At 42.0% G+C, this 26382-nt stretch overlaps 1 protein-coding gene across 26 annotated transcripts in view; it reads right to left on the reverse strand.

Moving 5' to 3' along the window:
- The window catches only part of EPB41L3 (erythrocyte membrane protein band 4.1 like 3), a 226063-nt gene that overhangs the window by 104568 nt on the left and 95113 nt on the right, over nt 1-26382 (reverse strand). The gene's annotated exons all lie outside the window — the stretch shown is intronic.

Consider the following 26382-nt stretch of genomic DNA (forward strand, 5'->3'; position numbering starts at 1 on the left):
AAATACGCCTATTTATCCTCCCACCAGTACAACTGGGTGCCATCATTCGGGGGGTGGGGCAGTCCGTGAAGGTTGAAGAGGAGCAGAGGATGATATTCAAACCCTCCTAGTAAACACGCACGTGCCCCAGACCTCCCTGCAGGTATAGAGAAGCGTAAGAACAAAGGCCTAGGTTCCACCCCTACCAATTGAACCAGAATCTCTGGTGGCAATTCCCAGGCGCACGTAATTTTTAGAAGCTACCCTGGGATTCTAAAATGCAGGCTGGATAGAGAACAGTGGGGTAATATTTCAGCATTTTTAATAGGCACTCACATGATTCTTAAAGTTTTCTAACTAGTGGTGGCCTAGAAGGAAATTAACAGTCTTACAGCTATTGAGTGACTGCATCTGAACCGAAATGACAAGCAGATAACAAGGCCATCAATTTTTGTTATTTTGATTACTGCTACAAAATCAAGCTAAGCAATCTTACTGGTTTTTACATTGCACAAATTCATATGTCACTTTGTTTTTACCGGTATTTGCAAAATTACATGCAGACTAGACGTTTTTGAATTTTAGCTAGATCTTCACTTCAATAATATATAACACTGATAACAAACTCTATTTCACAATAGATATGTTCTTCCATCTCAGTCACGCTCAATCTTCTTCACAATAGTATGTTAAGTAATAACTAGTGGAAAGAGTATTAGTCACCTATGGTGGTAATGATTATCACTGAAACAAATTTGGGAACATCTTACTTCCTTCAAGCTGAGACAACTTATTTCCCCTTCTTCCCCAAGAAGCCCCTTCTATAAACTGATTATGAGGCTGACAAGCTGCCTGCTGCACTGGGGAGCCAGGTACCATTTAAATTGAAATGGGCTTCCAATGAGGGGAGGACACTTGAAGAGGAAGAGAAAGAGGAATGATCAAAAAAGGGGGAAAACTAAAACCCTGTTAATTACAATGCTCAAGCTACCTTTGGTTCTCGCTTTAAACACAGCTCCAATCTGGCCACCCTGCCTGCCCTTACCCACTGCTTTCAATCCAGTTCTACAAAAATTGCTGAGCCCTGACCCCTCAGGGAGTTGGGGACTTGGTCACCTAAAATAGAAGGAAACAGATACATCAAAATATTATTTTTTGAAAAGGCCTCATGACCAAACTTTATATTTACCCAATCCCAAATATCAAGAAAACCTGTCAAATCCTTTCTAAATAACATCTTTACTGCAGTCTTTTCTCCCTGGCAGCCCTGTTGAAGGCTCTCCTGAGCGGGACAAGAGTGCAGCCAGCAGTCGGTTCAAGGACATTTTGAGCGCCCTCCACCAAATCCAGTCCATGATCTATTCAACACAATGCTGTTACTAAGAACTAGGAACATAGTATTTTTATTATAGCTCAGGAAACCTTGGTTATGAAAAAAACAAAAAACAGTAACTAAATAAAGGCACAGATTATAACCGCCTCTCTATTGTTTTCTACTGGTATTTGTCACCAGCTGGATTCTGGCAAGTCTGAAATGGACAGGCCATTTCTCTCTAAACTATTTCCAGTAGCTCCCCATCCCTTCCTTCTCCCTGGTAAGACACTGAGGGCAGCCACATACTAAACCACCCTGACTCTCAAGCCTCACGTTATTCCCACAACACAAGCTTCAGTAATCATGGCCCACTGAGTGAGGTGTAGTTTTCCAAAAGCGCCACGCTCTTGAAGGTGCTGCCCCTGGGTCTAGAAGCTTCCAATCTAACCCACTTTGTCCAAGCATTATTAACCCTTACGCTTCAAAACTCAGCTCTGACACCAGCTCCACTCCGGTGTGTTTCCCATTCCCCACTGGTACCGTCTGCTGGGCAACCAGTGCACTTGTGCACGTTCCCGTCAAGTATGTCTCGCTGCTGCCAGACCCAAGATTCTTAAAGGCAAGAATGGGCTTCACTCACTCTGTATGAGATGTCTATCTCAAACCTAAGGTATCTAAAATCAAATTCCTGAGCCTTCTCCCCCAAACTAGGTCATGCTCAAGTCTTCACCCAATGGCCAACCCAAGCTTCCAGGGTCTTAGGCCAAAGAAAATACTAAACTAACAAAAATTTCTATACACTCCACATTCAGTCCCTTCAGTAAACCCTGTGGCTCTACCTTCAAAATGTATCAGAACTGCAACCAGTCCATTCCTCCACCCTCCACATCTGTCACTGCCAGCACATCCATCACCCCACCCCATCCAACCCACCATCCCTGCTTGCCCAGTTACCCTGCTATTCTCCTAACTGGTCTCCCTCTGCCTGCCCTTGCACTCTCTGTGGTGTTTTCCATAAAGAGCCAGGTTGATCCTTTTGGAATACAAGGCCCATCCAGAAAGTATCCAGTCACGTAATATGAAAAGTACAGACTGAAGATGATACAATATACAAGAAACAATGTACATAGGACAATGACACCTCCGTCTCCTTCAAAGTAGGCACCTTGGGACCTCATACAACTCTCTCAATTGCCATCAACTGCTCTACCGTATTTTCCTGAATCTCATCGACCACTTAAAATCTCTTCCCTTTCAAGGTGATTTTAGTTTTGGGGAAAATCTGAAAGTCATAGGGTGCCAAATCTGGGCTGCGGCAGGGCTGAGTTACCTGGGTGATTTGATGTTTCCCAAAAAACTACACAAGATACAATGCGTGAGCAGGTGCACTGTCATGATGAAGCTGTCAATCACCAGTTGCCCATAGCTGCAGCTTTTGGAATCATCCTAATAGTTTCCACGGAGGGATGTTCAAACTTAATGCAAAATATGATACAGATTCTACTTGCTCAGTCATTATGAATGCAACGGCCACACAGTACACATGCTCACTCAACAGCATTCTACTGCCCCCACTGACTAGTACAGTGAAGCTGTCAATGTTCACGCGTGCTCATTCCAGTTCACTCTCCTTGGCTGCCAGGTTATCTCAAACCATTCTGGTTATACTAACAATGGCTGGACTGTTTCTGGATAGACCTTGTATAAATCAAAGTGTTATCTTTCTACGCCAAGTCTTCCCCACTTCAGGAAGAGTAAATTGCAGTCATTGTATCTGCCTAAAACAATGATGCACAAATGCTGCCCTGTGTTCTCCTCTCCCACTTACCCACTCTGGCAGCCTCCCAGACTCTCCACCACTGCTAACACAGCAGGACTCCCACCCAGAGCCTGCCATTCCTGCCTGGAACATTTTCCCCCACCCCTGATCGTTCCCCAGCCTCACTCACATCTTTGCTCAAGTTTGCCTTCTTAGTGAGGCCTTCCACGTCAAACCCTGCCACTCCCTATCCTCTCTCCTGCTCTATTTTCTCTGTAACACTTATCACTGTTCAATATATGAAATATTTCATTTCACTTATTTACTTTGCTTTTCATCTGTCTCTCGCCTCATTCTGGAGGCTTGTTCAAGCATGGTGAGGGCAGGGATTTTTATCTGTAATAGCCACTAATGTATCCCCATTGCCCCAAAGAGTATCTGATACAGAGCAGGTGCTCAATGAATATTTGCTATTGAGTAAATGACCTCAGCTTTGAGTCTTCAGGCCCTTGAACAGTGAGTGCCAGGCACTTAATAGGTGCTCATTAGATTATGTTTGCTGAATTAGGACACCCATCTGCTAAATTCCTGAAATGTTATTTGAAATTGTGCTGTCCATTTCAGTAAATTTTTATGCAAAATGGCACTATAATTGACATGCTTATTATAATTCCTAGAATCATTTTTCACAGAAGACAGCCCAGTCTAGTGAAAAGAGCTTGGGCATTGGTATCAGACAGGCATGGGCTGGAACGCCAGCTCTACCATGGGTGGTGTGACCTCGAAAGTCTCAGGTTCTTTATCTTTAAATGAGCTAAACATCTACCTTCGAAGGCTGCACTAAGGAGGCTGCACTAAGGACTATAGAGGATGTATAGAAAATATCTAGCATGTAGCATTACCCAATGAATTATAGCTATTACCATTGTATTTATTAGTTTCTCAGAACAGTTTTAAGAAATTGCCAACGTGGACTATTCTTTAATAGATCAGGAGGTGGGACAAAAGTCCAGATTTAAAAGAAGGCTTGGTCCACTATGGGAGGAAGGTATATTCAAGTCCTTGACTAGAAAAAGCACAGTGACTGTTATCTCCAGGGCTGATTCACTGGAAATCAGGAAGGACTGGAGCCTGTTCCTCCAGACACGTTACAGAGTCACAGATGTTTCTTCAACCAGGATGGGTTTCTGTAGGGCCTCTCTAGACAAGGCTGAGTCAGCAAGAGGGTCTCCGTATCTGAGGCTGTAAGAACTACTGAGACTCATCCTCCTCAAGTCCACTTCTAAGGACGCCCCCCGCATGCGCAGCACCTCCAGGGCAGTGTGGCTACTGGGACTGAACAAGGCTTGGCCACAGCCCACACGGGCCTTGACCGGAATTAAAAGCACTTGTACATTAATACGTTGATCCCTGTAGCATGCAGAATGTTCTGCTCCACGTTTATCTAAAAGAGGGCTACTCCATTACGTGAAACTCAAAAGTGGCTATTATCCAGAAAAGCACTTTAAAGAATGACCCATCCATCCCACATGGTGACACTGATGTCCCTTGTGGTGTCTCCCATATGACAAGGAACTGCCAGAGGCAGCTTATCACTTGTCCAAACTCACAAAAACAAACAAACAAGCAAGCAAAAAAAACAGAGCAACCAATGGGCACAGAAAATATCAGTGTGAGATTAAGAGGCATCATATAACCCTTCTGTTTAGCATTAACAATTTGGCATGAACCTTGTCTCTCTGAAAAGGAAATTAACAACAAAAGCCAAAAGGACATTATTATTCAAAATGAAAGATATTGATACTATTAATCACTTTCACCAATTCGTGTCAATTACCTCCTACAAAGTGTTAAAATCTAACAGATTATATTAAAATTTTAGCTGGCACCAGCTTTATGAATTGAAGTTAAACTCTATGCAATACGAATGTATATCACTTGTAAAATGCAGGTAAAATACCTCTATGATTTTTGAGAATTAAGTAAAACACCGCACATTTATTCTAGCACAACAGACCGAGGAGGCGCTCAATGCTGATGAACAGGCCGTCACCTTAGACCAGGGGGACAGCTCTTCTCACCACTATCTCCTGGCTTCAGTTTATCCCAAAATTAATGAGGGAAAAAACATGGACATTTTGTCAAAACCAAATGATGATTTGGGCAAAGATCCTCCAAACTTATGAAATATTACATCCTCGTTCAGAGCTTTATACGCCTTAAGGATTGCTAGTGCTACTATCATAATTAGTAAACAAATTAAGGGGCAGGTTGGACTCTCTCCTTGTCACTGTGTCAGAAAAATCACAGCAGCATCCATCACGTCTGTGAACTTGTCATTTTCAGTAATGTGCTTACATGAACTCTGTTGAAAATCTGAGCTTGGGAGATAATTATCCTACCCCAGGACTCTCTCGGGAGGGAGATATGGAAAAAGAGTTCAGACAAAGGTTACACGGGACAATAACGCCCTTGGTTAGACAGGAAGACAACGAAATGGGTATTGAGGAACCATGACTACAAAATCCTAATTACCAGAGCCTAACTTTTATCATATCCTATATTTTGTCTTCACTTAGTTTCCAGAAGGCATGATTAAAACAAAAATATTCCACTTTCCAAGATATCTTCTCTCCTATGATGGGAAAAATGAGAACAATTAACTACAGTGTAATTTTTCTAATAACATTGTCAAGTACAGCAGATGTATCTCACACTGAAATATCTTGTTTTTCTGAAGTTTGTGCAAAGTATTTGTTTCCATCTTTCCATTTTCTCCACATCCCCTCATTCCCTATCTGCTTCCAATCTGTTTCTGATGTATAACGGCATCTAAGAAGAACTACAGCTATTTGATGTGTCTATTTTTTTGAAGATTTTATTTATTTATCTTTAGAGGGGAAGGGAAGGAGAGGGGGAGAGAAATATCAATGTATGGTTGCCTCTTGTGGGTCCCCTGCCGGGAACTGGTCTGCAACCCAGGCATGTGCCCTGACTGGGAGTCGAACCTCAATCCTCTGGTTCACAGGCCCACACTCAATCCACTGAGCTACACCAGCCAGGGCTTTGATGTGTCTATTTTTAATAAGTCTAATAAGCAACACACAGATCAGTTAGGCAGAGATAAGGTGCAAACATTAAAAAAGAGCACTGTGCTTAACAGCGAGAACAAAGATGATACTTAGAGGTTGTGTCTAATCAGCCTCGGGGTACTCAGCAGGCCCTCATGTCACAAAGACCAATCTAGAAGACGCTACATTTCAGAGTCCAGTCAGACATAAGTACTTAAAGGTATCGAAAGAAACAAGTTTCATAATCAGAGACCAGTGGTGCTGAGCAATTCCTCACGAACATGCAAACTGGTTTGCATTTGCCTGAGAGGATGTTTTAACTCTGAGAAGAAGAAATAAGCCAGAGGAGGGCTCGGTTCCCCACCTGGCCCAAACAACCCCCTTTTGGCCTTCCAAAGTGAACATCATTCCTAAGTATTGGGTCTTTAAAAAAAATTCATTTCCTTTTAGAGAGGGGAAAGGAGAAAGAGGGAGAGAAACAACGATGTGTGACAGAGACATCCAACTGGGGAGCCAGCCCACAGCCCAGGCATGTGCCCTGACTGGGAACTGAACTGACATCCTTTCTGTTCACCAGCCAGCACTCAATCCACTGAGCCACACTAGTCAGAGTGAGTACTGAATCTTAAAGGACACACGAAAACATTCATTTCTGGTGACATGAGGACATTGGTTAGTCCACCAGAGTCATGGCAGCTGCCTAAGATAGTAGGGATCGAAGGAAGAGAACAGAATGTGGTAAGAGGAGAAAAATGGTTGGAAATTTAAATGGGAGTGAAGACATTAATCTCCCAATTTCACAGTGTGCTACTTTAGAATCACTAACCTAAAAGTAATCAAAGGAGATCAAAAGGGGAAGCCTACAGGCCCCGAACAGGATGCGCTCAAACCAGAGGTACTGGCTCACACAAAGACACCGTGCAATGGGCCTCAAATTGCTTGGCTGGATTCTTCTGCAAAGCACTTTGAGTGAATTTCTACTAATGAAATTTTTGTTGTTTTGCTATTGTTCTGCCTTGTTTTGGTAAGATTCCAATCTTTCTCTTTATAATTGCCCTTTATTCATAACCATTCACTCCCTTAATCTATCATTCAGTAACATTTACATGCTATATGCTGGGTCTCCAGAGCCCAAGACTCTGAAATGTTTTTGATTTAGATTGCTTCTGTTTTTTACTATTGAACAACATGTGTTATGGTATAATCATTAAAATAACTAAATACATACAGACTAGTCACTTACAGCTAACCATCAACCTAGACCAAAGTCAGGAGGTACCTGTATTTCTAGAACACCCGCTCACCCTAAGCTACAGGTATGGCACTTTAACATGGACATCAGGTGTTGCCATACTTTGTTGTGGACCACTCTGCCTGGTTCTAGGAATTGTAACTCGACCCCCTGTGGCTAAGGACAAGCAATGACCTTTGGAATGTGAGCTGCAGGAGACAAAGCTTGTCTCTGGTAGCAAACCAACGGCTACCTCAGTTTCCTCTACCTGCCCCCAAAGCTTGGTCGGAAGTCAATGACAGGTAAGACCCCTCACAGCGGGGGACAACCTAGGCCAGACACATCACAGGACTGGGGGGGCGCTGCAACAAAGAGCGATAGACTCTCACCCCACCACCCCGCCCAGCTTTAACAAAGCCCAAGTCCCCAAGTCTTCTTGGAGAAGTGCNATTGTTCTGCCTTGTTTTGGTAAGATTCCAATCTTTCTCTTTATAATTGCCCTTTATTCATAACCATTCACTCCCTTAATCTATCATTCAGTAACATTTACATGCTATATGCTGGGTCTCCAGAGCCCAAGACTCTGAAATGTTTTTGATTTAGATTGCTTCTGTTTTTTACTATTGAACAACACGTGTTATGGTATAATCATTAAAATAACTAAATACATACAGACTAGTCACTTACAGCTAACCATCAACCTAGACCAAAGTCAGGAGGTACCTGTATTTCTAGAACACCCACTCACCCTAAGCTACAGGTATGGCACTTTAACATGGACATCAGGTGTTGCCATACTTTGTTGTGGACCACTCTGCCTGGTTCTAGGAATTGTAACTCGACCCCCTGTGGCTAAGGGCAAGCAATGACCTTTGGAATGTGAGCCGCAGGAGACAAAGCTTGTCTCTGGTAGCAAATCAACAGCTACCTCAGTTTCCTCTCCCTGCCCCCAAAGCTTGGTCGGAAGTCAATGACGGGTATATGACGGGTAAGACCCCTCACAGCGGGGGACAACCTAGGCCAGACACATCACAGGACTGGAGGGGTGGGTGCTGCAACAAAGAGCGATAGACTCTCACCCCACCACCCCGCCCCAGCTTTGACAAAGCCCAAGTCCCCAAGTCTTCTTGGAGAAGTTCTTCCTGGCTCTAATCCCCTTAAGCCTGAATACGTGGTGGGGAGGGGTGCAGCTCCTTGCCTTGCTAGAGCATGTCCTGGGGGGAAATCTGGCATCACAAAGACTTCCTGATAAACCTGTGAAATCTGCTCTGCTAAGAGTGCTTTCATTCATATGATAAGGGTCCGAGAGGAAATGAGTATGTCTCCCAAAGTTTCTGCAACCCCCTTTCAGACACTGACTCACACTAAGCCCTCAGATTTCTTTGAAATGTTATCTACTGTTTGATCTTTGCTGCCCTGTATTCCTGTGTATTAGAACCCAATAAAAGCCCTTGGAGGAAGGGGCTCAACACCTTTTTCCCCTGAGAAACTGGCCACAGTTCACAGCCTTTTTCCTCTGGGAAACTGGCTACCTCTCCTCCCCAAGCAGATCACACCATATCTCTGCCATGTTTACTCTCATCCATGGCACATGGATGGGGGACTTGCGAGGAAAGTTGCCCCCACAATACTTAAGGGCTTGTACTTATGAAAAAGAATGCCAGGAAAGGCATTCACATGATATAACTACATAGGTACCATCTAATTTTGCTATAAAACTAGTATGGGGGACGCAGGGAACACCTGCGCTTGTAGGATATCTAACAGACCTGTGCCATACAGTCCAGGAAGGCTATGATTGGACACATGATGCTTGTTAATGGCGTGAAGTGGGCCCAGAGGGCCCAACTTTCTTCTTTGGTACCAGATGAAGCATCATTCCTTACACAAACTAAGCCCAACTTCCAGGCAACAGGGAACCCCTCATGAGTGCTCAAGAGCAGTCCCCAAATTCTTAGCCCACCAGCTACACTGCGCAGACAGTACCCAGTGCCCAACCTGACATGGGCTGTTCCTCAGCAGGGAGCTAGCAGTTTTCAGCTTCTTATTACAGTGCCCAGAACATACCTCTTATATTTGTTCCATAAATATATGCTAAATAAATTAACTTCATAGTTTTATTTTTTAAAATGTCTCATCACCATAAAGTTTTTTAAGATAAAAATTATCAAATTCAGATTAATACGTTTTTACTTAAATGTGAGCTTCATCAACCTATTCACTTAGGAAAGTGATGAATGAAGTATCAAAAATTCACCGTAGGCATCATTATACTAAGAAAAGGAGAAGTATTTGAAATAACCACACTCTATGTTGTTCTTTTAATCAAGTGTGTAAATTTAGCTCTACTACTGGTCAGCATTCCAGAAGTCCCGGATACCTTTCCAGTGACCCCGGCGTTTGCCCTTCAAGGGCCCTCCACAGCCCAACCTTCCAGACACAGAGAACACCTGCTATGTAGCAATGGATGCCACAAATAGGGCTGAAAAACCATCGGGAACCAGCTTGCTAGAGATTAAAAATGTATAGAAGGCTATACCCAAATCAAAAGGTTTCCTGAATAAAGTAGTATTTAAGAACACAGGTGGAGTTAGAACTTTCTTTCTGGTCAAATTCAGCAATACAAAAAAAAATAGCTTTATAAAATGTAAAGCGCAATTGGACTGGATTATATTGCCCAGCTGGTTGTCCCTTCACCTAACAACACAGCACAATGTGTTAATGCAGACAACATAATGATGAACAAAGAAGATATTGATAACATTCCCACCCTCAAACACCTCATAGACTAGAGGGACCACAGACAAGCAAACAGTTGTAAGAGGAATGGCATGAGATGGGGAAGAAGGGGCACTTGAGCTAGACTGAGGAGATCAGGAATTCCTTTCAAGAGAATGTGAAATCTGAGACCCAAAGAACATAGCAAGGTGAAGAGTGTCTGGGTTTGGGCAGGGGGCAGGGGATGGTAACGCAGAGGAGGCTATAGGGGCAATCAGGAATCAGATCACAAAGGGAGCTCATCAGCACTTAATAGAAGCGAGAGAGGACAAGTTACCAAGGCTTTAAGCCTTGGAGTAGTACTGTCTGATTGGTATGTGAGATATATCATGATGGCTAAAGACTGGAGAATGGATTAGGGAGAGAACCAGGGTTGAAAGTAGAGAAAAGAAGACCAGTGAGGAATGCATCACAATGACCCAGGATAAAGATGAGGGCCTGAATGACTGTAATGTCATACAAATGGAGATGGGTTTTGGAGAAGCAGGGAGAATGGGGAGCGTTACACCTCCCCATTATCTCCATTATAAGTCACTTCCCTCCCCACCCCACTTCCAAAATAATAATCTAATTTGGCTGCCTATGCAAAGACAGGAACAGGATAAATCCTCTAATTCCTCATCTTCACATAGCTTACCTGGTGATGCCCCACCTACGTAAAAATGCTGGAGCCACCAGAAGGGGGACAAGAGTGTATTCTACAGAGAGGTGACCAACAGTGCACAGGAGGACAAGGGACTGGGCATCAAGCAGAGTGCCTAGGCATTGGTGGAGCGTGCATGCAGTTCTCTCGGTTGGAGAACACAGCTATAATGGTTAACAGTTCTCTCTCCACCAAAGAACTTCAGGGTCTCCTCTTTTTAGGCACAGAGTATGACTGAACATCCTTGATGGTACGGGTCCCTCATATACTACCATGAGTGAAGACCCCTTGCGAAACCACAATGCAGACAGCTTGAGCAAGATGTGAATCTTTGCTGTTTTACACCAGAGACTTGGGGTTGTTATAGCAGCATAACCTCATCCATCCTAACTGACTGAGCTGGAGAAAGCCACATGTCTAGTAATAAGAGAAGAGATAGGTGTTTGTGCTGTGTTTAAAAGACCTAGGAAAGCCACGGCCAGTGTGGCTCAGCTGGTTGGATGTCAATCCCCCAAACTGAAGGGTCGTTAGTTAAATTCCTGGTCATGATGTTTGTCTCCCTTTCTTCCCCTTTTTCTAATATCAGAAATAAAATTAAAAGAAAAAAAGGACCTAGAAAAAACAAAAGGTAGGATGACCAGATTAAACTGAAGGTTAGAAAATGGAGACTTTACTGGGTGGGATAAAGTAGGTTAACACTTGTGAGTACATGACACAAAGTTTATTCTCGTATTACTATTTATTAATTATTGTACTATTTTCCACAGGAGCTGTAAACCTACTTCTGCCCCACCTTGTCCTTACGGAGCACCTCATCTGTGACTATGTCAGGACACTACTGTCACACCAAATAACACAGAGAGGTTAGGAGTAACAACCCTACAGTCAGACAGTGTCACACCAATCAACACGGAGAGGTTAGGAGTAACAACTCTACAGTCAGACTACATCACACCAAATAACACAGAGAGGTTAAGAGTAACAACCCTACAGTCAGACTGCATCACACCAAACAACACAGAGAGGTTAGGAGTAACAACCCTACAGCCAGACTACATCACACCAAATAACACAGAGAGGTTAAGAGTAACAACCCTACAGTCAGACTGCATCACACCAAACAATACGGAGAGGTTAGGAGTAACAACCCTACAGTCAGACAGCGTCACACCAAACAATACGGAGAGGTTAAGAGTAACAACCCTACAGTCAGACAGTGTCACACCAAACAATACGGAGAGGTTAAGAGTAACAACCCTACAGTCAGACTGCTTGGGTTCATCTGGCTCCATGATTAATCAGCTGTGTAACTTTGGGAAAGTGACTTAATGTCTCTGAGTCTTAGTATAATATACAGGTATTAATCATATCTGCATATCTACCTTCTTGTAAGGATGAAATGAGATAATTCCAGAGATACATGGAATGGTACAGATATATTTATCTCATATATATACATATACTTCAGATTCCTATATCCAGTATGTAGAGAATATAACTTATAGTAATAATGGCTAATCCAAAGTAGAAAATGAAGATAATTTTAATGTGTGTCCTAACAGAAACCTGATAATAAAAATGATACAGCAAAGCTAAAGCTGCATTTTAAATGTGGAATTCACTTTTGATTAAAAAAAGTAGTAGTGACTTTGGTTTAGTCAATACAAAGGCAAAAGCATAATTATAAGGTTACCAATGTGAAAGAAAAGTGAGCATTTTCTTCCACATGTCTTGCGTGTTAAATTACAACTCTCAACGGCAACACAGCGACATCAACCCCAATGCAGCGATTATTCCAGAACCAAGCACCACTTCCTCCTTCCTGCCCCAACCTAACTGACACATGAGGCCAGGCAGCTGTTAACACAGAACAGTTCTCACCATGGATTACAGTGCGAGGTTCATTTTCCCTGTACAGGAATACGAGGAGTTAAGTTGCTATACATTTTTACATATGATGCCAGTCACTAATAGTGAACATGTTTTTGTACTGTCAAAAGAGGAATTTGAAAATGTAACCAAGATGCCATATTATATACATGGTAAAAATATGGATTACAGTATAAGATTACTCGTGAAATACATTTTCTTTCTCCCATAAGTATTACAGTCCACCTGCAGGTAACTATTTTTTTATTTTCAAAACGGTTTTCTTCTCTGTAAAAAAAAAACAAGACAGTTACAAAGAAACTATATATTTTCAAATGCATCTCATGAAAAATGCTAAGTCTGAGAAATATATTTATTCAGAGTAATCATTAGCATATTCTTGGCATTGCTCTGATGCTCAAGGTTTTTTTTTTTAACAAAAGGAATATTTCTCACGCCATATGTTTCTCATAAGAAGGTGAGATTTCCTTGGTCCTAGAATCTTAAGTGCAGACAAGCACAGCTGCACCCACAATATTCCAAATTACAGGCATGTAACATTTATTTCCTATGCCATCTTTAAATCAGTGTTCATTGAATGCTTGAACATCTCAAACACATGATTCTGAACTACAAAAGGAATGTATGTGTTCTCTTCCTCACAGCACTTTCTGAGCCAACACTACTACAGTGATCGACCATCAATTTACTATTGCCAACACTAAGTAGGGTGATTTTCACAAGTGTCTAATGCCAACATATGCTGGACAGGGCTCTTTATTCTATATGCATTCTGGCTCCCTGGAGCCCAAGGCAGACAGCTGTCATTTACATCCAGGCCTTCTGCTAACACTTGCTGTAATTCCCAAAAGGCTTCCCAGCCTATAATTAGACTTTCCAGCTGCCACTGCATATACTGCTGGAGCGAACTGAGTTTTCTGCTTTATAGCATTTCCTAAAAAGTCCTCTTAAAGATGGTACTTTTGGAGTAACACAGTTTGGAATTCTGTTTGGAGAGCAAATATGAATTCTTGAACCATTTGCCACAAACAGGTCTGTTTTACAAGGAGGGAGCTTTGCTTTAAAATGAATTCTGAGCCAACGACATGAGCAGAGAATTGAGACTAAGCATAAAAAATGGGGAAGTGCAAAAACAATACTAGAAACTTCCTAATTCAAATGTGCACAGAACATCAGAACTGAACCAGTCACGACTACTCTCAGAGCTTTTTACGTAATTCTCTTTCCAGGCACCATCACCAGGGCGAAGCGAAAGGGCACAGCAAGGAGGAACTAGCAAGGCAGGCAAAAATCTCACCCTGTTTCAAAATCAAGGCCAACTGTGCCAGAAAAGATAGCGTGCAAGTCCAGGAAAACAAAGTAAACAAGTAAAAGAGGAAGCAAGCAGTAAATTGGAGTAAGTCTTTAACACACAGAGTCTGATTTTTAAGAAAATGAAAACACTTTCCAGATGCAGAGCACCATCTACCACCCCTGGGATTCTGGTCCAAGTACTCCTGAAAACAAATGGCCAGAAGCAGATCTCAGCAGAGAAGGACCTGCTGCAATTGCAGAGGGAGGCTGGGCATGGGTCATCCTCAACCTCAGGAAGTCATTGTTTCCCTGACTAGAAAAATGACAAAGTGAACCAAAACTCAAGTGCCCATGAAAAGTCAGCCACTCTGAGAGCTGATAAGTGACCCAGGGCCCTCAGAAGGGCAAGATGCATTAACTAAAAAAAGGTCCAGGTGCCGGAGATGCTTCTGGTCTGTGGACCACACTCGGAGCCCAGACCAGGGGTGCATACCAAACAATCTGTGCTCCTCCCAGGCAATGACACCTGGCATGACTGGAAACTACTGTGTTCTTGAACTTGAAAGAACGAGATGACAACTAAGATCAAGGGCTCATCTATGCTGTTGGTTTTGGAAATCGAAAACTTAAGAGGACATACTTGAAGGCAGTATATATTGTTTTTAACCCTCACCCGAGAATGTTTCTAAATTGACTTTAGAGAGAGATGAAGGGAGGGTGAGTGGGAGAGAGAGAGATGGATGTGAGAGAGAAACATCGGTCAATGCCTCCCATACGTGCACCCCAACCAGGGATCAAACCCCCAACCTAGGTATGTGCCCTGCTCCAGGGTGGAACCCATATCCTTTGGGTGTACGGAACAACACTCCAGCCAACTGAGCCACCCGACCAGGACTGAGGGCAACATGTAAGGAATGGATGTGAGGACCACCCAACTGAGGACTCCTCTCATTGTTTATCTCTACGAAAGAAGCCCTGGGGAACTGCCATTCCTCTTACACTTCCACTGACCAGTGAGAGAATTTCTCAGGCCAGAGGTCACAGGTCAAGCAGAGACCAGTATGTCCATGCTGGTACCTGATATTATCAGTTGTTTCCCACATGACTTTTTTCAATAAACTGAAGTTTAGTCCTTTCAGTACAACCCCCCCACACACACATTTTGATGGAAATAACTGTCAAGATGTCTTGTATTTCCACAAGTCCTTGCACCCAAAATGCTCAGCACCATGAGCCTCCAGCACTCCGTTTCACAGCCCGTAGCTACCTTATCGCACTGAGTATCAGTTGGTACAAATCTGAGGAATGTAAACTCATTTTAGTATTAGCCTAAGCAAAACAATTAAACAAATCTGATTTTTTTAACTCAGCAGTAAAAGTTTATATATTTACACTACTACATGCAGTATAAACAGAGATAACTAAGAGTTGATTACTACATACAATCTGCTGATGAGAATAGTTAAAACCAGATTATGGTCAGTTACCAACTGCCAAGTAATTGTATTTCAAAATGCTACTTGCACAGTGGTTATTCAGAGCCCCAAACCCTACTTTCCATGGAAACGATGTCATAAGTTACAGTCAGGCTTCAAGGACTGGCCATAAAGTCTTTTTTTTAAAATATATTTTATTGATTATGCCATTACAGTTGTCCCATTCCCTCCTTCACTCCCCTCCACCATACACTCCCCTCCCTCACCATTCCCCCCTTTTGTTCATGTCCATGTGTCACAGTTCTTTAGATTTTGTATTTCCCATACTATTCCTGCCCTCCCCCCTGTCTATTTTCTTTTCTTTTTTTTTTGCATCAATTCTTTTTTTTATTTATTATTTTTTTAAATATAATTTTTATTTAATTCTTGTTCACGTACAGGTTTCTGTCTTATATTCCCAACCCTGCCCGCCCCCCGCCCCATGCTCCCCGCCTCCCTCCCATTTCCACCCCCCACCCTTAGTTATTGTCCATGTGTCCTTTATACTTGTTCATGTGAGTCCATTCCCTTTTCCCCTATAAGTCTTAAACCAGAACGCAACACAACAGTACTTCAGCATCACTAAAGCCAATGAGACTCCTCGCACTGAGCAGAGATTAGCTGCGGGAGAGCAGGGCTGCGTATGGCTCTAAAAACAAATATGTGTTTGTGTTTTTCAGTTCATGGCTCTATCATCAAACCTTTCAAGCAGTCCTTGGCACAATCAGGCACCCAATGCATGAGTGAATGAGTGAATAAATGAGAAAATGCATGGACTGCAATCTGAGAGTCTGAGAGGGTGGAGGTTTAGCACAACACCGTAGGAAGAAATGCTCAAAGCCGGGCTGAGAAAGAGAAGAGGAGAGGGGCAGGTAGCAGTTGCTCCATCGAATGTTCTTGGAATGGCTTAAATGCACTTAAAAATTAACATGATTTTTAAAATGAAAGTTCTCTGTAGAGTAGGCCTCCACAGAGAACACTGTCAAGATTTTTGGTATTCCCTCAGAAATGTTCTAGGCATAATGAAGCACAAATATGTGAACAAACTCCTCCCCTGTAAACAGATGAGATGCAATTTATACACACGGTTCTGCACCATGATCGTTCCATCAGCACCACCAGGCACAGTCGCCACTGCCCACCCTTCAAACACTTTCTCCTTCAGGAGTCCTGACCCCAAACTCCTGGTATGCCCCCTACCTCCTGGAGACACTGGATTCCTCAGAGCTCCATTGTTACAGCTGTGCTCTTTACCTACACCCACATCCAGTCTTTGAAAAGCCTAACCAATCTCATGGCTCTAGACATGGTTGCCATCATCCCTTACCTGGATTACTGTACTGAGCTCCTACCTGGTCTCCCTGACCCTCTCTTCTCCTCCCCCCAGAGTCTATTCTTTACACATCTTGTAGAGCTCATCTCCTAAAATATGAAATCAGGTCATGTATTCCTAGGCTAAGAAGCCCCCAATCACTCATCGCACCCAGAGAAGCCTAAGCGACAACACACGTGGCCCTATTTCTTCTCTGGCCTCACTTCCAGTTACTCTCCCTCTTGCCACTCCAGCCGCACTGGCCTCCTTGCTGTCCCTAAAGCCACCAGGTGCATCTCCACCTCACACTCTACACCGGAACGCAGTTCCCACCCATACCCGTGCGCTCCCTAGCTTCCATTCCAGGCTCTGCTCAGGGCATCTCTTTTCCTAAAGCCTTCTCTATCTGTCCAACCCACTCTTCCTACTCCTCTTCTCTGCTTTATCTTGTCCTGTAACATTTACCAGACTCTTCATGCTCTACTGTAATTTAGGGCTTATTTTCAGCTTGTCACCTCTAGAGTAGAGCCTTCAGGACTGTCAGGTTTCTCTCTGCTTGTTCCCTGCTCTACCTCCAGTTCCCAGAACACAATGCCCAGCACTCAGTGACAGGCACTCAGTAAATATCTGTTGCATGAACTAACGAACAAGCAACATATTCTGAATACTTTTTCTTAACAGTTTCTTTATTAGATAGATACAATGATCTCCTCGCATTAAACACTGACTGGGTGTCTGCTGTGAGGATGTAAAAACACGTACGCAGTTTGGTCCCCTCCTGATGGAATTTAGGGTTTTCCCATTTTTTTATTACTTAGAAACAACCCTGCCACAAACATAGGTATTTGCAGATAAGAAGGAGCAAGTATTAAAATGAAAGTTTGGAGCTTTTTCTTTTGATACAAGTAGTTCAAAGTTAAAAAGAATATGCAGAAGCTCACTAAAAAGTGTCTGAACCCATTTGTTTAGCAAATTAGCAGGCAATCTGCTTCACAGAGACGTCAGCTTGGATGTGTGTCAAGAGACATCCCACAGTGAGTTATTACAATAAAATTATAGGGTTGATAAGAGAGAAAAATTGCAGGGAAACGACTCATGCTAAGCTGTGAAGACAGGAAAACATGACTAAAACGACAACAAACCCTCAACAGTTGTTTTTTGGTGAAAGCACAATTGCATCTCCTGTGAAGTCCATCCCTGGGACACAGGGCTGTGCGTGGCCCATCCACAGGCAGAGGCGGACCAGCACGTGGCTGTCTTCGGGAAGACAGTGAAGCAGCTCAGAGCCCCCGGTACAGTGGGGGAATCCACTCTATGAGACTCCTTCCTCCTCAGTCCTGTTCTCCTACCCACCTACTCTCAGTTATTCCAGAATGTCCATGTCATTTTCTATTTTTCTCCATTTCAAAACTCTAGGAAAACAGTTATCACCTGTCCCTGAGAACGGCTGTAACTCAACAAAACAAGTGCCCAGTATGTTTTAAGAGCAGAGGTTGGTTCCTGTGAACCCACTGAGCTATTTTTCCAAGAGAGGACACTGAACCCACGAACTACTGGCAATCCTCCACCGTTGGTTCCCTCAGGGGGCTGTACAAAGCAATGCTGGGACCTCATAAATTGGAGGACACCCTTGCCAATGTCTCCTCCTAAGTCACTTAGGACCTCTGCCAGAGGTGATGTTGGGACCATCTTACATTCAGCTGTGAGGTCTGTGCACACATGGGGCAGTCTTTGTTTTTCCTTGGAAAGGATTTACCTTCTTTTCCCTGAAGTTGAAGTAGATTCAGCTCAGTAACAGCTGAAACTTTTTCCTGTAGTAGTTAGCGGCCCGGACGTCACACTGTTCAGTGTTACTATGATCTGCGATGTAGAGCATTACACTAATGTTGGTGAGTACCAACCAATCCAAACCTAAAACATCTGTGCAGGGCAAAGCAGCACAGACAGCTCAGGAATGGGATTGTTCTGTCTTTTCGGGCAAGTCCAGGATTTGTCATGGGTACCTCGATGCACTTCCTATTTTGGACTTCATAATACACTGACTAATAACAATTCATAGCAATCTACAGTGCTTCAAAGGCATCAAATGAGAGATGCCCCCCAAAGAAATGTGATTCAAATCAAGAAGCAAATAAGGCCAAATAAACTAGGTCGGTGGATTCATTTCTGAGTTGTGCAAGTTGGACACGTTTCTGAGTCACAGAGTGTTAATCCAGAAGAGACCATCAAGCTGCCTTCTCGTGGCAAAGGAAGGGAGCCAGGTCAGGGCAGGGAAGCACCTTCCCGTGAATTACAAATGGCTTGGTCAGAAAATGTCAAAGTAAAATAACAGGAAGGTCTGTCCAGAAAGTATACAGCCATGTAACATGAAAAGTAGAGACATTTATTGAAGAAGATACAAGAAACATTGTACATAGGACAATGACACCTCACTCCCCTTCAAAGAGAGCATCTTGGGACCTCACCCCGTTCTCCCAATTGCCATCAGCTCCTCCGTCATGTTTTCCTGAATCTCGTCAATGGTCTGCAGTCTCTTCCCTTTCAAAGGTGATTTTAATTTTGGGAAAAACCAGAAATCACAGAACACCAAATCTGGCTGTAGAGTCAGAGTCACCTGGGTGATCTGATGTTTCACCAAAAATCTCTGTACAAGACATGATACATGAATGTGTATATCGTCGTGATGAAACTGCCAATCACCAGTTGCCCAGAGCTGCAGCCTTCTGAATCATCTAAATAGTTTCCTCAGAGGAATGTTCAAGCTTAACGCGAAATATGATGCCTATTTGTTGCTCTACTCGCTCAGTCATTTTGAATGTGACGGCCACACAGTACACATGCTCCCTCAATGGCATCTACTGCCCCCACTGACTAGTACAGTGCAGTCATCATTGCTCACACCTGTGCCTTCCAGTCCATGCTCCTTGGCTGCCAGGTTACATCGATGTTGCACAAACCATTCTTGTTATATTGACAATGGCTGCATTTTTTCCAGACAGACCTTCCTTCATATATATCCCGTATGAATATTATTTTGTTACTGAAGTTATTACCAATCAAATAAAAATGACAGATAAATAAACTGTTCCTCCACTTATAGTATCTTCCAAGAATTTAAACATTGGGAAACCCAATGTTTCCATGATCAAAATGCTATTTAAAGCATATCTGAAAATGTACATATGACATATGATTAATAATAAGGCAGGTAGTAGCACTTTAAAGTAGCCTTTCCCCAACAATGTTACACAAAGTAACACTCTTACTGACATCCATTACTTGGGGGAACAAAACTGGAAAATACTGAACTAATTAACTTTGGTTTTATTTCTCTTCTAGGTCACATCACTCATGTACCCCTTCCTCACCTCCCAAGAAAAAAAATATAAAGCCCAAACTTCCACTCAGAATTTTGTAGACCAGAGATAATATGTACCTGGTCTATAAATGTGTTGTAGACTTAGAGATAATGGAAGATCAGACTGGAATATAAGACACATGGGCAGAGATTTTCTGTGTTTTCTTCGCTGTTGGGTGGAAAAGTGTCTGGCACATCATAGGTACTCAAGAAATATTTGGTGAATAAGTGAATGAATATAAATGAGTAACTGAGCTGTCATTCAAAATATTATTGTGATTAACTTGGTCATAAAATATTGAAATAGTGACAACTAGTCTCAACACCAGCCATAGAAAATATATAATATTAACAGTTAAAACATTAACCTGTTAATATTAGCAAGAATGCAACTAAACTCTACCAAACAATGAGCCTCAGGAGGTTCTTTACAAGTAAAAGGGTTATCTTCATAGAACAGAAATATCTATTCCTTTGATGCAAAATAGATGTTTACAGTTACACTATAATAATAATAAAACAGATGACTATTTGTAGATTTAACAGTGGTCCAGATGAAAGAAGGTATTTGTCATGCAGGGTATACACAATAAACTATCTTTTAGAGACTGTATGCATTTCAGTTTTTTGTACTCAGCTTCAAAAATATACAAGTGCAGTCATCAATCAGCCTTTCAACGTAAAATTTCATTAGAGTTCAAACCTTCAGAGTGCACACCTACTCCTCAACTTTTGATTCAAATCTTAAAACAATAAATTCATAACAAAGAAAACCAGCAGATACAAAATAACAGACATGTTTTCCATTTTACAATATACCATAAACCACATTATGCAGACTATGTATTTTTTACTCTTTGTTTTTACTTGACATCTTTGTAAATGTGCTTTCTAATCAGAAAATTATAAGCATTACATCTATATTAGATATTTCCTATAGATGTCTCCTTATAAGATGTCAAAGGCACTATGTTAATAAATTAATTATTAAGCAAAAGGAGAAAGTGCATGTGAGCTGACTTGCTGGGGGTGTTTGCACACAGGTTCCATGCTAGCTTCTTATGACACTTGTCCTCTCTTCAGGTGGAATCACACTGGACATGGCTCAGGGCAGTGATGAGGAATCATATAGCAATAACATTTATTTTGCTGAACCTTTTTAAGAAGGATTGTCCAAAATCATAGGGTTTTTTGGTTTTAAAAATCATTTAAAAGATTTTAAAATATAAATAGATATTTATAAATAGATAATAATACCTATAAATAGATATTGAAGTATGTATTTTAAACATATGATTTAGCTCTGGCTAATGTGGCTCAGTAGATTGATTCCCGTCCTGGGAATCAAAAGGTCACCAGTTCAATTCCCAGTCAGGGCACATGCCTGGGTTGCAGGCCAGGTCCCTGGTTGGTGATGTGCAAGAGGCAACCAACTGATGTTTCTCTCCTTTTCTTTCTCCCTCCTTTCCCCTCTCCCTGAAAATAAATAACTAAAAACTTTACAAAATAAACATGATTTACATGGATAACATATATATTTCTAAAATAATAATTCTCACAACAAATTCATGAAGTGGGTACTATTATTATTATTATTATTATTCCCAATTGAAGAAGTTGAAGCACAGAGAGGTTATGCTTAACCTTCTTCTCATACAGTGATTGGCTTGGATCTTTACTATATTATTATACTGCTAACAGCTATTTTTGTACTATCTTTAATTAACAAATAGAAACAAAAATATTTTTGGCCACTTTCAAAATATAAACAAAAAACATTCCGGCCATTTCCATTGGTCATTTGCAGCTCCAGAGGTCTCAGGGATTCTGCTTTGTTAAAAAATAATCTCATCTGTCTTGTTGACATCATGCTTTCTGAACTGAGCAAGAAGGTCACATTCTTCAGCCTCAATCACTGAGACATTTAAGGCCACCTTTCTTCCATCCACAGGGAAGAGTCCAGGGGAGGATGTTGAGTTGGCCTGGATCCCACACCCAGGGATGGAGGAGCACATCATGGCAAGGTCTGGACCCCCTGCCTCCCATTTACCCAGGGAGCGGGCAGCCGATGCTGACAGCCCCAAATAATCACAAGAAAAAAGGGAGAAGCAATCTCCAAAGCAAAGGAGAGGAGGCACCGGTCAGGCACAACAAAGTTCATGCTGTGAGATCGACTGTCTAGCTTATTTCAGTTCTTCACGTTTATCCATCCATTGCAGGAAACCCAGTTTTAACAGATGCGTCCTATTTCATTTCATTTAATTAAAATGATATGCACAAGTGAGAGCAGTCAAGTAGCAAAATCCCCCTGTTCTGTGCCCTTTCTTACACTTTCCCCTACTGGGCCCAAGAAGAGCAGGGCCTGAAAGCCCAGGGTGTGTTCACACTGACAGTCTTCATGAGACCCAGACAACCAAAGCAACAAGCAGTTTACCCAAGAGGGATGCCATGGCCTAGGAAACTTTCACACAGACTGGGCACTGCCCTGTGCACTGGCATTTTGAAATCAACTCTATAGAGTATTAGTAATACTAATAAGCATCCTGACAGTAACACAATGAGGTCAAATTTACTACAATTCCCATTTTGGATTTACTCATGCACATAAACTGCACACAAACCCAGCGAGGTTGGTATCATCAGCCACATTTTACAAGCAAAGAAAAAGTGACTAAGCTGGGACTGAATGTAGAGATTGTGTAACACATAAAGATACTTTACTGCATGTGACAAATCTGATCTAAAAGTTCCACACTGATTATGATACATATAAATATTATATACATAGTATAGTTATACCATATATACTTAAAAATGATACAGAAATTATGTATATACTAATAATACAAAACATTTGAAATATATATCTTCACAGAACTTAAAGATCTAGGGAGAATGATTTTAGAGAACACAGGCCTATTACTAGAGACTACCTACCTAAGTGATAGCGTCCCTACTACCCAACCAACTTCCCTTCATCAGGCAGCTGCATTAAAATCGCTGCAGTGTCCTCAGTACCCCTTCCAAGAAAAATACCTTCTTTAGGAGAAACAGTCAATGCATATTTAATGCTTATGAGGATTGTAATGATGTTGGTATTTCTACGGAAATGGTTTTCATCCTCATCCTCTTTTTGGGATCAGATAAAAGAAGGCCAAGAACCAAGACAGCTCTATCAGACAATTCCATTTCACGAGAAAGCCAAAAAAACAATTATCTATGTCATTACAGAGTCTTTAAAAGGAGCTTCAAAACATCAACTTTGCTGAGCAGGGCCTGAGACAGAATCCTGACTGCTCACCCTGAAGAATGTAATAGCTTCAAAGTGAGCAACGGCTGCTGTCAGACATCCTGAACTCAGTGACTCCAGATACAGACGGGTCCAAAGAGGTGGACACCGGTGTGTCTCGGTAAAGCTACGCATGAGGGCCACCCACTGAAGGGGTTCACGAGGAAGGAGTCTGAGGATGCCCATCCCCATCTTCAGTTACTAGAAAACTTCTAGGCCGATACCTTCTTACCACTCAAGTCAACTCCCCCTCATCGAGTAGGCACGTTCAATTTGTCACACTGATTTTAGAGCCTCATCCAAGGACAAGTCACTATTTGCACAAGATGAAAAGCATATATAGCGACTAGAAACAAATTTAACATGAAAAGAGACCATTTAATTTCACCAAGGCCGTCTGAGTACCAGGAGCTATAGAAAGAGAAATTCTAAATCTCTATCCTCGGAAAGTCTAGGCATGATACTCAGATTACAGAAAAAATTAATTTCCTACAAATCTTCTTTTTGGGTAAGAAATTCTTCAAAACTAAGCTATGAATGATAGTTCCAATAGGTAAACACAAATATCTATTTTTATACCTATAATTTTCCCTGGTAGTCCAAATGAAAAATTATCATTAATTTTTCATTACAATGCATGCCTAATCAAAACCTCTTATCTATTTGGTGTTCAAGAGCTCAGAATTAAAAACCAACCTCACTAAATACAAAGAGTGAAAATGAGAGTTATGCAAATTATTTTCCAAATTATAAGACAATGGAATATTCATTGGTATGGAAAAAATGCTGTTTACCTTAGACTGCTAAAATTAGGAAGGATAGGGCAGGCCAGATGGTATATCTGGGGCGGTATTAACAACGTGTAAGTGTTAATTCTGGGGAAGGGGGACAATTACTATAATGAGCATGAAGCATCCACAGTCCTAGTTAATTGAAAATGACCAGAACCCAACGGTCACCTCTGGAAGCATGGCTGAACTACCCCTCACTGCAGTAAGGTTTTGGTCCACCCCACACACCAAGTCCTTTGTGTCCCAAGCAGATCCTGCAGGCCATTCAGGCAAGCTGTTATCTTCCCATCAGAAGTCTCACTTTTTTTAAAAAGATTTTATTTATTTATCTTTAGAGGGAAAGGGAAGGAGAGAAGTATCAATATACGGTTGCCTCTCGTGAGTCCCCTGCTGGGAACTGGCCTGCAACCCAGGCATGTGCCCTGACTGGGAATCGAACCATGATCATGTGGTTCGCAGGCCTGTGCTCAATCCAGTGAGCTACACCAGCCAGGGCAGAAGTGTCACTTTTTAAGGTTTTATTTACAATTCAAAGTTAAATCACTTCTAAAAAAAACTTTATCCACTGAATAAAATGTTAATGATTCAATAGAACTTTTGTTTCTAAGTCCACAAGACTGTTTCATGCTACATTTTAAATAACTCCATTTAAATACTTACTGAGCACCTGTTACTTGCCTAGCACTCTTCTAAGAACTAGAGTCTGTGGCAGTGAACAAGAGAGATAAAAGCCCCATCCTCACAAAGCTGATATTCTGGCTGGGGGAGACATGCAGCAAACATACTGTAAATAAGGAAAATATGTAGTAATATGAAGAACTATAGGCAAGGAAGGCAAACAGGGCGTGTTAAACAGGGTGAGAGGTGGTGGGTGGTCTGAGCAAGGAGCAAGCTGTGACAATGCGCTGGGGGAGAATGTCCCAGACCCAGGGGACAGCAAGTATCATGTCTCAGAGGTGGAAGCATGACCCTGTTCAAGGATCGGCAAGGAAGTCATGAACCTGGGTTAAAGCACCTGGTCTTACTAATCAGAAATATACTATGGAATAGGACAGACACAAATACAACAGACAAACATAACGTTGAATGAAAACAAGCTGCAGAAGGATACATAGAGGATGCCATTTAAAGTTTTCTGAACATTAAAGACAATACCACAGACTTGGCGATATAGAAACAGTGATTTGAAAAGGAATAAAGAAACTATGGTTACAGCAAACTCAAATTCCGAAGAGTAGCAATGTCTGAGGAGCAGTACAGCTGTGGAGGACTTGGGAAAACTGAGCCATTTGGGGGAATGTTAACTATTTAAGATGGATCTTGGGTATGTGGTATTCAACTTTTTGGGGTGTATCAGAAATACTTTGCGCTATTGTTTAAAAAAATCCTCAACTCTACCTCAGCATTCTCTGATTTCTTAGTTAACCACCCACAGGGCATTTTGGTGCCTGTCTCTGAGCAATGGCCAAGACAACACCAATATTTCTGTTCCATTATGATCAAGAATATTTTACCACCGGTAGCATCATTTCTGTTATCATGAGGAAAAAAGGAGCAAATTAAGGGAATAAAGGAACGGTCATCCCTTCTCTGGCCCTCTGAAATGACACACTAGAGCCTTTATGGTCTGCGTAAAACATATGACAAATCTTTGCTTAGCATTTTCATCTAAGCTGTCTGTCACAATTTTACTTTTTAAAAAATTTTTAAAGATTTTATTTATTTATCTTCAGAGAGGAAGAGAAGGAGAGAAGAGGAGAAATATCAATGTGTGGTTGCCTCTCATGTGCCCCCTACTGGGAACTGGCCTGCAACCCAGGATGTGCCCTGACTGGGGATCCAACTGTGATCCTCTGGTTCACAGGCCCGCGCTCAATCCACTGAGCTACACCAGCCAGGGCTGCCTGACACAATTTTAAATACAATCCCTTATCTACATAAGAGGTAGGTATTTTTAGCAATATCACCTTTGCTTCTCAATGTACTTCTTTAGAAAAAGAGAACACTACAGATAAAATGTATATTTCATACCAGACCCAGTCTACTGGTTTTCCCGTGCGCATTCAGGCCCCCCAGCTGTGCAGCTGTGCACCAGCTCTCCCACTACCTTGGTTTCCTCTCACTCCTTCACTCACTGCATCTGCACCATCCTTAGGATGCACTGGGCAAGGGTGAAAGGAAAGCTCGGATGCAGTAGA

The sequence above is a fragment of the Sturnira hondurensis genome, unplaced genomic scaffold, assembly GCF_014824575.4.
Source record: "Sturnira hondurensis isolate 20B ecotype Veracruz unplaced genomic scaffold, ASM1482457v3 Scaffold0006713, whole genome shotgun sequence".
NCBI classification, from domain to species: domain Eukaryota; kingdom Metazoa; phylum Chordata; class Mammalia; order Chiroptera; family Phyllostomidae; genus Sturnira; species Sturnira hondurensis.